Source organism: Balaenoptera physalus, assembly GCF_965194825.1.
Source record: "Balaenoptera physalus genome assembly, chromosome: 16".
Classification (NCBI taxonomy): Eukaryota; Metazoa; Chordata; class Mammalia; order Artiodactyla; family Balaenopteridae; genus Balaenoptera; species Balaenoptera physalus.
Genome location: NC_138898.1, coordinates 36,805,270 through 36,815,984, shown reverse-complemented (window position 1 = coordinate 36,815,984; position 10,715 = coordinate 36,805,270). Strand labels below are relative to the sequence as shown.

The 10,715-nt window shown below is 37.4% G+C and overlaps 1 long non-coding RNA gene across 1 annotated transcript in view; it reads right to left on the bottom strand.

Moving 5' to 3' along the window:
* Nucleotides 1–303: 303 nt before the first annotated feature.
* The window catches only part of LOC309644514, a 293,403-nt gene continuing 282,991 nt past the window's right edge, over nt 304–10,715 (bottom strand). Inside the window, exon 2 of the long non-coding RNA XR_014254471.1 lies at nt 304–2,301. This is a non-coding gene — a long non-coding RNA (uncharacterized lncRNA). The remainder of the gene's footprint in view (nt 2,302–10,715) is intronic.

Below are 10,715 nucleotides of genomic sequence, written 5' to 3'. Positions count from 1 at the left end.
TGAAAAAAATAATTAATTACATGGGACTGAGTGAACTGATGAGGATGATTGTAATTTTTGTGACTTTGTTTGAATTAAAAAAAAAATCCCACAAGGACTCAGAGGCAAAGAGTATACAAATCAATTTTCACTGCAAAGTAAAGGAGCTGTTACAGTGGAGGATTACTGGACTGAATGTCAATATTATGACATAGTATGAGTGTGTTTCGTGTTTGGTAATTGCAATCATTGTTGCTTTTGTTGTGGTCATCCATTTACAATGCTTGGTGTCAGTCTATTTATCTCTTGTAAAAATAAAATACAGTGTGTGTGTGTGTGAAACAAACAAACAAACAAACAAAAAAACAGACTAAAAGCAACTCTGGAGAGGTCTAGGGGTTCCAGAAGCACTCTTGGAATTTTATTATTACCAAACCCTAAGATGGTGTGAAAAAAACGCGAACGAACTTTTTGGCCAGCCCAATATTTCAGTATATGCTTAGTAAATTAAATAAATTTTCTTTAAAAAAAAAAAAAACTGAGATGAATAAAGGATAAAAATAGTGATATAATCCATGTTTAAAAAAAAAGACCCAGAGGGACCCTTAGCTCCTTCCACCATGTGGGGACACCATAAGAAGATGGTCATCTATGAACCAGAAGCAGGCCCTCACCAGAGGCTGAATCTGCCAGTGCCTTTATCTTGGACTTCTCAGCCTCCAGAACTGAGAAATAAATTCCTGTTGTTTATAAGCCAAAAAAAAAAAAAAAAAAAAAAGACTGCTTTGGCTATTCAGGGTCTTTTGTGTTTCCATGCAAATTGTGAAATTTTTTGTTCTAGTTCTGTGAAAAATGCCATTGGTATTTTCATAGGGATTGCATTGAATCTGTAGATTGCTTTGGGTAGTAGAGTCATTTTCACAATGTTGATTCTTCTAATCCAAGAACATGGTATATCTCTCCATCTGTTTGTATCATCTTTCATTTCTTTCCTCGATGTCTTATAGTTTTCTGCATACAGGTCTTTTTTCTCCTTAGTTAGGTTTATTCCTAGGTATTTTATTCTTTTTGTTGCAGTGGTAAATGGGAGTGTTTCCTTAATTGCTCTTTCAGATTTTTCATCATTAGTGTATAGGAATGCAAGAGATTTCTGTGCATTAATTTTGTATCCTGCATCTTTACCAAGTTCATTGATTAGCTCTAGTAGTTTTCCGGTGGCGTCTTTAGGATTCTCTATGTATAGTATCATATCACCTGGAAACAGTGACAGTTATACTTTTTCTCTTCCAAGTTGTATACCTTTTATTTCTTTTTCTTCTCTGATTGTTCTGGCTAGGACTTCCAAAACTATGTTGAATAAAAGTGGTGAGAGTGGACATCCATGTCTTGTTCTTGATCTTAGAGGAAATGCTTTCAGTTTTTCACCATTGAGAATGATGTTTGCTGTGTGTTTGTCTTATATGGCCTTTATTATGTTGAGGTAGGTTCGTTCTATGCCCACTTTCTGGAGAGTCTGTATCATAAATGGGTGTTGAATTTTGTCAAAAGCTGTTTTGCATCTATTGAGATGATCGTATGGTTTTTATCCTTCAATTTGTTAATATGGTTTATCACATTGATTGATTTGCATATATTGAAGAATCCTTGCATCCTTGGGATAAATCTCACTCGATCATGCTGTATGATCCTTTTAATGTGGTGTTGGATTCTGTTTGCTATTATTTTGTTGAGGATTTTGCATCTATATTCATCAGTGATATCGGTTTGTAATTTTCTTTTTCATAGTACTTTTGTCTGGTTTTGTTGTCAGGGTGATGTTGGCCTCATAGAATGAGTTTGGGAGTGTTCCTTCCTCTACAATTTTTTGGAAGAGTTTGAGAATGATGGGTGTTATTTCTTCTCTAAATGTTTGATAGAATTCACCTGTGAAGCCATCTGGTGCTTGACTTTTGTTTGTTGGAAGATTTTTAATCACAGTTTCAATTTCATTACTTGTGATTGGTCTGTTCATATTTTCTATTTCTTCCTGGTTCAGTCTTGGAAGGTTATATCTTTCTAAGAATTTGTCCGTTTCTTCCAGGTTGTCCATTTTATTGGCATAAGGTTGCTTTTAATAGTCTCTTAGGATGCTTTGTATTTCTGCAGTGTCTTTTGTAACTTCTCCTTTTCCATTTCTAATTCTATTCATTTGAGTCCTCTCCCTCTTTTTCTTGATGAGTCTGGCTAATGGTTTATCAAATTTGTTTATCTTCTCAAAGAACCAGCTTTTAGTTTTATTGATGTTTGCAATTGTTTTCTGTGTTTCTATTTCGTTTATTTCTGCTCTGATCTTTATGATTTCTTTCGTTCTACTAACCTTGGACTTTGTTCTTCTTTCTCTAGTTCCTTTAGGTGTAAGGTTAGATTGTTTATTTAGATTTTTCTTGTTTCCTGAGTTAGGATTGTATTGCTATAAACTTCCCTCTTAGAACTACCTTTGCTGCATCCCACAGGTTTTGGATCATTGTGTTTTCCTTGTAATTTGTATCTAGGTATTTTTTAATATCCTTTTTGATTTCTTCAGTGATCTCTTTAGTGTTGTATTGTTTAGCTTCCATGTGTTTGTGTTTTTTACGTTTTTGTCCCTGTAAATGATTTCTAATCTCATAGCATTGTGGTCAGAAAAGATGGTTGATATGATTTCAATTTTTTAAATTTACTGAGGGTTGATTTGTGACCCAAGATGTGATTTATCCTGGAGAATGTTCCATGTGTGCTTTAGTAGAAACTGTAATCTGCTGTATTTGGATGGAATTGGATGGAATGTCCTATAAATATCAATTAAATCTATCTGGTCTATTTTGTCATTTAAAGCTTGTGTTTCCTTATTAATTTTCTGTCTGGATGATCTGTCCATTGTTGTAAGTGATGTCTTAAAGTTCCCCACTATTATTGTGTTACTGTCGATATCCTCTTTTATAGCTGTTAGCAGTTGCCTTATGTATTGTGATGCTCCTGTGTTGGGTGCATATATATTTATAATTGTTATATCTTCTTCTTGGATTGATCCCTTGATCATTATGTAGTGTCCTTCCCTGCCTCTTGTAACATTATTTTAAAGTCTATTTTATCTGATATGAGTATTGCTACTCCAGCTTTCTTTTGATTTCCATTTGCATGGAATATCTTTTTCCATCCCCTCACTTTCAGTCTATATGTGTCCCTTCGTCTGAAGTGGGTCTCTTGTAGACAGCATATATTTGGGTCTTGTTTTTTTATCCATTCAGCAAGCCTGTGTCTTTTGGTTGGAGCATTTATTTCATTCACGTTTAAGGTAATTATTTATATGTATGTTCCTATTACCATTTTTTAAATTGTTATGGGTTTGTTTTTCTTGGTCCTTTTCTTCTCTTGTGTTTCCCACTTAGAGACGTTCCTTTAGCATTTGTTGTAGAGCTCCTTGGTGGTGCTGAATCCTCTTAGCTTTTGCTTGTCTGTGATGTTTTTGATTTCTCAGTTGAATCTGAATGAAATCTTTGCTGGGTAGAGTAATCTTGGTTGTAGATTCTTCCCTTTCATCACTTTAAATATGTCATTCCACTCCCTTCTGGCTTGTAGAGTTTCTGCTGAGAAATCAGCTGTTAACCTTATGGGAGTTCCCTTGTATGTTATTTGCCATTTTTCCCTTATTGCTTTCAATAATTTTTCTTTGTCTTTAATTTTTGTCAATTTGATTACTATGTGTCTTGGCATGTTTCTCCTTAGGTTTATCCTGCCTGGGGCTCTCTGAACTTCCTGGACTTGGGTGGCTATTTACTTTCCCATGTTAGGGAAATTTTTGACTGTAATCTCCTGAAATATTTACTCAGGTCCTTTCTCTCTCTCTTCTCCTTCTGGGACCCCTATAATGTGAATGTTGGTGTGTTTAATGTTGTCCAAGAGGTCTCTTAAGCTGTCTTCATTTCTTTTCATTCTTTATTCTGTTCCATGGCAGGGAATTCCACCATTCTGTGTTCCATGTCACTTATCTATTCTTCTGCCTCAGTTATTCTGCTATTGATATAGTGAATATAGTGTATTTTTCATTTCAGGTATTGCATTGTTCATCTCTGTTTGTTTGTTCTTTAATTCTTCTAGGTGTTTTTTCTTTGAATCTTCTAGGTGTTTGTTAAATGTTTCTTGCATCTTCTCGATCTTTGCCTCCATTCTTTTTCCGAGGTCTTGGATCATTTTCATTATTATTAGTCTGAATTATTTTTCTGGAAGGTTTCCTATCTCCACTTCATTTAGTTGTTTTTCTTGGGTTTTATCTTGTTCCTTCATCTGGTACATAGCCCTCTGTCCTTTCATCTTGTCTATCTTTCTCTGAATGTGGTTTTTGTTCCACAGGCTGCAGGATTGTAGTTCTTCTTGCCTCTGCTGTCTGCCCTCTGGTGGATGACGCTATCTAAGTGGATTGTGCAAGTTTCCTGATGGGAGGTACTGGTGGTGGGTAGAGCTGGCTGTTGCTCTGGTGGGCAGAGCTCAGTAAAACGTTAACCTGCTTGCCTCCTGATGGGTGGGGCTGGGTTCCCTTCCTGTTGGTTTTTTGGCCTGAGGTAATCCAACACTGGAGTCTATCTGGCTCTTTGGTGGGGCTAATGGCAGACTCTGGGAGGGCTCACACCAAGGAGTACTTCCCAGAACTTCTGCTGTCAGTGTCCTTGTTCTCTTTGTGAGCCACAGCCACCCCCCAACTCTGCAGGACACCCTCCAACACTAGCAGATAGGTCTGGTTTGGTCTCCTATGGGGTCACTGCTGCTTCCCCTGCCTCATGATGTGCACACAACTTTGTGTGTGTCCTCCAAGAGTGGAGTCTCTGTTTCCTCCACTCCTGTTGAAGTCCTGTAATTATGCCACCAGCCTTCAAAATCTGTTTCTCTAGGAATTCTTCCTCCCATGGCCAGACCCCCAGGTTGGGAAGCCTGACGTGGGGTTCAGAACCTTCACTCCAGTGGGTGGACTTCTGTGGTATAAGTGTTCTCCAGTTTGTGAGTCACCCACCCAGCAGTTATGGGATTTGATTTTATTGTGATTGGCCCCCTCTTACGATCTCATTGTGGCTCTCTTTTGTCTTTGGATGTGGGGTATTTTTTTGTTGAGTTCCAGTGTCTTCCTGTTGATGACTGTTCAGGAGTTAGTTGTGATTCTGGTGCTCTTGCAAGAGGGAGTGAGAGCATGTCCTTCTACTCTGCCATCTTGAACCAATCTCAGCCAAAACAATCTTGAGAAAGAAAAACAGAGCTGGAAGAATCAGGCTCCTTGACTTCAGACTATACTACAAAGCTACAGTCATCAAGACAATATGGTACTGGCACAAAATCAGAAATATAGATCAATGGGACAAGATAGAAAGCCTAGAGATAAACCCACGTGCATATGGTCACCTTATCTTTGATAAAGGAGGCAAGAGTATACAATGGAGAAAAGACAGCCTCTTCAATAAGTGGTGCTGGGAAAACTGGACAGCTACATGTAAAAGAATGAAATTAGAGCACTCTCTAAAACCATACATAAAAATAAACTCAAAATGAATTAAAGACTTAAATGTAAGGCCAGACACTCTAAAACTCTTAGAAGAAAACATAGGCAGAACACTATGAGGTAAATCACAGCAGGATTCTTTTGACCCACCTCCTAGAGAAATGGAAATAGGGAAAAAAATAAACAAATGGGACCTAATGAAACTTAAAAGCTTTTGCACAGCAAAGGAAACCATAAACAAGACAAAAAGACAACCCTCAGATTGGGAGAAAATATTTGCCAATGAAGCAACTGACAAAGGATTAATCTCCAAATTTTACAAGCAGCCCATGCAGCTCAATATCATAAAACAAACAACATAATCCAAAAATAGGCAGAAGACCTAAATAGACATTTCTCCAAAGAAGATATATAGATTGCCAACAAACACATGAAAGGAGGCTCAACATCCCTAATCATTAGGGAAATGCAAATCAAAACTACAATGAGGTATCACCTCACCAGTCAGAATGGCCATCGTCAAAAAATCTACAGATAATAAATTCTGGAGAGTGTGTGGAGAAAAGGGAACCCTCTTGCACTGTTGGTGGGAATGTAAATTGTTTCAACCACTATGGTGAACAGTATGGAGGTTCCTTAAAAAACTAAAAATGGAACTACTATACGACCCAGCAATCCCACTACTGGGCATATACCCTGAGAAAACCATAATTCAAAAAGAGTCATGTACCACAGTGTTCATTCCAGCTCTATTTACAATAACCAGGACATGGAAGTGACCTAAGTGTCCATCAACAGATGAATGGATAAAGAAGATTTGGCACATATATACAATGGAATATTACTCAGCCATAAAAATAAATGAAATTGAGTTATTTGTAGTGAGGTGGATGGACCTAGAGTCTGTCATACAGAGTGAAGTAAGTCAAAAAGGGAAAAACAAATATGGTATGCTAACACATATATCTGGAGTCTAAAAAAAAAGAAAGAAAATGGTTCTAAAGAACCTAGGAGCAGGACAGGAATAAAGACGCAGACGTACAGAATGGACTTGAGGACATGGGGATGGGGGAGGGTAAGCTGGGACGAAGTGAGAGAATGGCATGGACATATATACACTGCCAAATGTAAAAGAGCTAGTGGGAAGCAGCCACATAGCACAGGGAGATCAGCTTGGTGCTTTGTGACCACCTAGAGGGGTGTGATGTGGAGGTTGGGAGGGAGATGCAAGAGGGAGGAGATATGGGGATATATGTATATGTATAGCTGACTCACTTTGTTATAAAGCAGAAACTAACACACCATAGTAAAGCAATTATACTCCAATAAAGATGTTTTAAAAAAAAAATAGTGAGTGAGTACCCAGTGTATGCCCCAGCACTTGCTGTTTGTATGAACTTGGTGAGTTATCAAGTACTCCAAGTGTTAGTTTCCTAATTTGCTCAAATAACAACAATTGATCTCCCAGAACTCTTCTCCATCAGTGTGCTGGTGTCTACCCTTGCAACTTTTATTTCAAGGCTCTCCTCACCTGTTCATCAATTCACTGGTAATTAAAATTAAAAATCTGCTTTTGAGGTTCATGTCTCTCTGAAGTAGAAAGTTATACATTAACAGATGCTTTCATCATACTGATTATTTACTGTCATTCTAATGAAGTGTGCTAGGTGTTTGGTAGAATTTAGTACTGACAACATTGGAGCTGATTCCTGTCTTCATGGAAGTCCTAATCTTGTGGAGAGAGAGGAAGATGTAAAATAATCACAAAATAATTAAATGCTAATTTGGGATAGGCATTGTGAAAGGCAAGTTAAGAATTATGATATGGAAATGAAGGGGACTGATTTTGATGTGGGTCTGGGACAATTTCTCTGAGAAAGTGATATTTAAGCAAAGACTTGTAGGATGAATAAGGAGTTGAATTAGCAAGGAGTAGGAGGAAACATATCCCAGTCAGGATTATGACGCCCCCAAAGTGTAGCAGAGCTTCTTGTGACTTTCCAGAAGGTTTTGAGGCTGGTAGTTCCTCTGCAGCACTCTGACGAGTGCAAAGAACAATGGGGCATTTTCTCCCTCTTTGCCTTGGGAGAGTGTATTTCCATTAATGTAATTTGAGTGTACGTTGCCATTTTTGACCACTTCATCACTATTTTGCTTGAGGTCAGTTAAGTCCCCAGAGTCTTGATCAAAGAAATGCGTGTTAGGGCATTTATGTACTTACAATTAATATTTGACACTATATAGGAGATTTTAAACATCACTGCCTATTTTTTTCATAACATTTTGTTTTTGAGATAATATTTAACCTTTAATCCTGTTACATTCTACTTTTTCTTTAACAGATGTCACTGGATACTGAACACTAAATACATATTAAGCCCACTTACTTACTTTTTGTTCAAGAGAAGTAACATACACATGGAAGAATAAGCAATAAAATGACGGCAAATATGTCAAAGTGCCGAAAGCATCTGCTGCACAACTAAGTCAGATGTGGTCTTAATGTCAAAGGCAGGTCTTTACTTCCATGAATTAATGAACAGATGAGGGAGGCCATGAAATAAAAATAGGGAAAGAAGATGTAGAGGTTTTGTTTTGTTTTGTTTTTTAAATCACAGTAATGCGAGCAGATGAGATGAAAAGTGTCTTCAGGTATCAAGGAATAAATCTCCCTCACTTGAAGTGACTTACAGCTGTTGGATGCCAAAAATAGTCTGATTGTAGTATTTTGTGTAAATGAATGCTTATATAATACATTAAAGACAGGGAAAGGGAAATAAAGACTCATATCCAAAGCTTTTATGTGGTGAAGTATTAAAGTAGTGAAAGTGTTTTTAGGAGTTTGGGTATCCCAGAGCTCATACTCAGAATGCCCATCACTCCCAGGCTGAAGTTCTTTCTTACCCACATTAATTAAACTCCCCCCTTATGTCTCTAGAATAACATCTATATTTCTAGAGTGCAAAACTAAGCGTTCACAGTAGTATGGGTATTTGGAAGAAGATGGTAGTTGTCAGGAGAAAAGTCAATTGTTTTATTATTTTAAAGCCTTGAGAATGAGAATTAAAACTGGGATGAGTTTCCCATCACTCTTGAGGCAAGTGTGCTCTGAATTACAGCTCATTCTCAAAGCAGGAGTGTGACCATAGCTGAGTTTGTTGTCATTCCTGATCTTGGTTCAGGGTTTTTGGTGATACAAACACTAGTTATTATGACCATCCACTGCCGGTTCCAGAACAAAATTGTGAGTCATTAAGTCTTTTGGCCTTGACTTGTGCTGTTTGTGCATCCTATGGCCCTGGCCCAAGAACACTCCTCAACTTTTTTTCAACACTCTGTGTCTTTAATTATAGTAATAACAGAACCAGCCTGTATTGGGAGCTTATAATGTGCCATGCATTTTGCTAAGGGATGCATATATATATGCATCCTCTACAACACAAATAAAATATTGTATGTATATAATGTTTATATATACAAACAGAAAAATATACACATATAAGTAAATATTATCTACATAGATACGCACACAAAAACACATACAAACCTATATGCATAGAATAGGGTATGGAAGGAAGTATAAAATATGAACTGATTACCGAAGGCTTATAGGGTTATAGATATTTCAGTTTGCTTTGTACTTTTTTGCATTTTCAAAACTTCTTAGGTGAGTATGTTTGGAGTCAATCATTAAAAAGAACAAGATAAATATGGGAGAACATATTGTAGTTCCCAAGAATGCAAAACATTATAAGATTTTAAAACCTATTATATACATTATTTTATGCATTGTCCTACTGGAGTCATGAGACCCCCTAGAAAGATAGTGAGATAAAGCTGTGGTTTAGAGGCCCTCTTCCTGTGAAATCTCTGTGAATATGTTTTTGACTTATGGAAGAAGCCAGCTTCAATGAGAGACAATTCTGCAGGCTGTAGTAAGTTATCTTGCAGGCAGCAGTAAGTGATCTTGCAGGCAGCTCTCTGTAGCTTTAAAAATGCGTAATTAGAAGTGAAATTGAAGCCTTTCATTGTCCAGGAACTTACAAGGTGAAGTGAGTCAGCTGTATTTGTGTAGCCCAGGGTAGAGCAAGAACAATCTGCTCAGCAATGATCAATTTATTCTCTATAAATTAGATAATATAAATAATATAAAGTATATATTAGAGACATAGCGTTGGTCAGTCACTTAAACTTTTTAGTTGTTTGTTTTCTCACATGAGCATGAGCAGGTTGGACTAGTCTTTGTGAACTTCTCCAGATTTCAGTGTCTGGAATTCTGAGTCAACATGAATTTCACCATGAAAAGACTCTTAGAACACTCACAGGAATGATAGAACTGTTACCGAGTCCAAACTCGTTCTGCTCGCCATACGACAGGCCAATAAATAGGGGTACGAGTTGTTGGGGCAAGGAATAATGACTTTATTCTGAAAGCCAGCAGACCAAGAAGATGGCAGACTCATGTCCGGGAGAACCATCTTACCCAAGTTAGAATTCAGGCTTCTTTTATATTAAAAAGAGAGGGGGTATTGTTGGTTGTTGCAAACTTCTTGGTGTCAGAATTCTTTGTTCTTGCATCTGTCTATGTAGGTCAGGTCAAGATGTTCCTGTAAACCTTCAACAAGACAAATGCTATTCTCTGTTCTGCAACTTTTTATCTCTATATAAATGGAAGAGTGTTATACATTTAAAGGTCAGAGCCTTGAGAACAGGCTATCCTGTATATTTCAGGCTATAGGCAACATTCTTTTACAGATGGTGCAGAGTCAGCATGATTAAGCACAGGCAACAGAGCACAAAGGTTAAAGTAAAAGAAACAGATCCAACATGGAGTCAGGTTTATTCTTCCCTATTACAGAACTATAGATGAAGGATAAATGGAACCTTCTCTCTAAGCACGAAGAAAGAAATCAGGAGCAAAGGGCCCCAAGAGTAGCTCCACTTACAGTAAGAAAACAAAACAAAACAAACAAAAAACAAACAAACAAAAAACCCTTTTCAGTTTCCACTGAAAACCACTCTTAGTGGTTTTGTTGTTGTTTGAAGTGGGTTTTTTCCACTGAAGTTAAAAACACCTAAAATAAGAAGGGCCTGCATGATTCTTTTCTGGTCAGCTTGAAGGGACAAGTGGAAATTTTTAGATGATACAGTTTTGTAGAGGTAAGAAACCCAGAAGGTAAAGTGGATGGGGGAGCAGCTAGAGTTGAGAGGTCAATGATCCAAATTCCTAGAA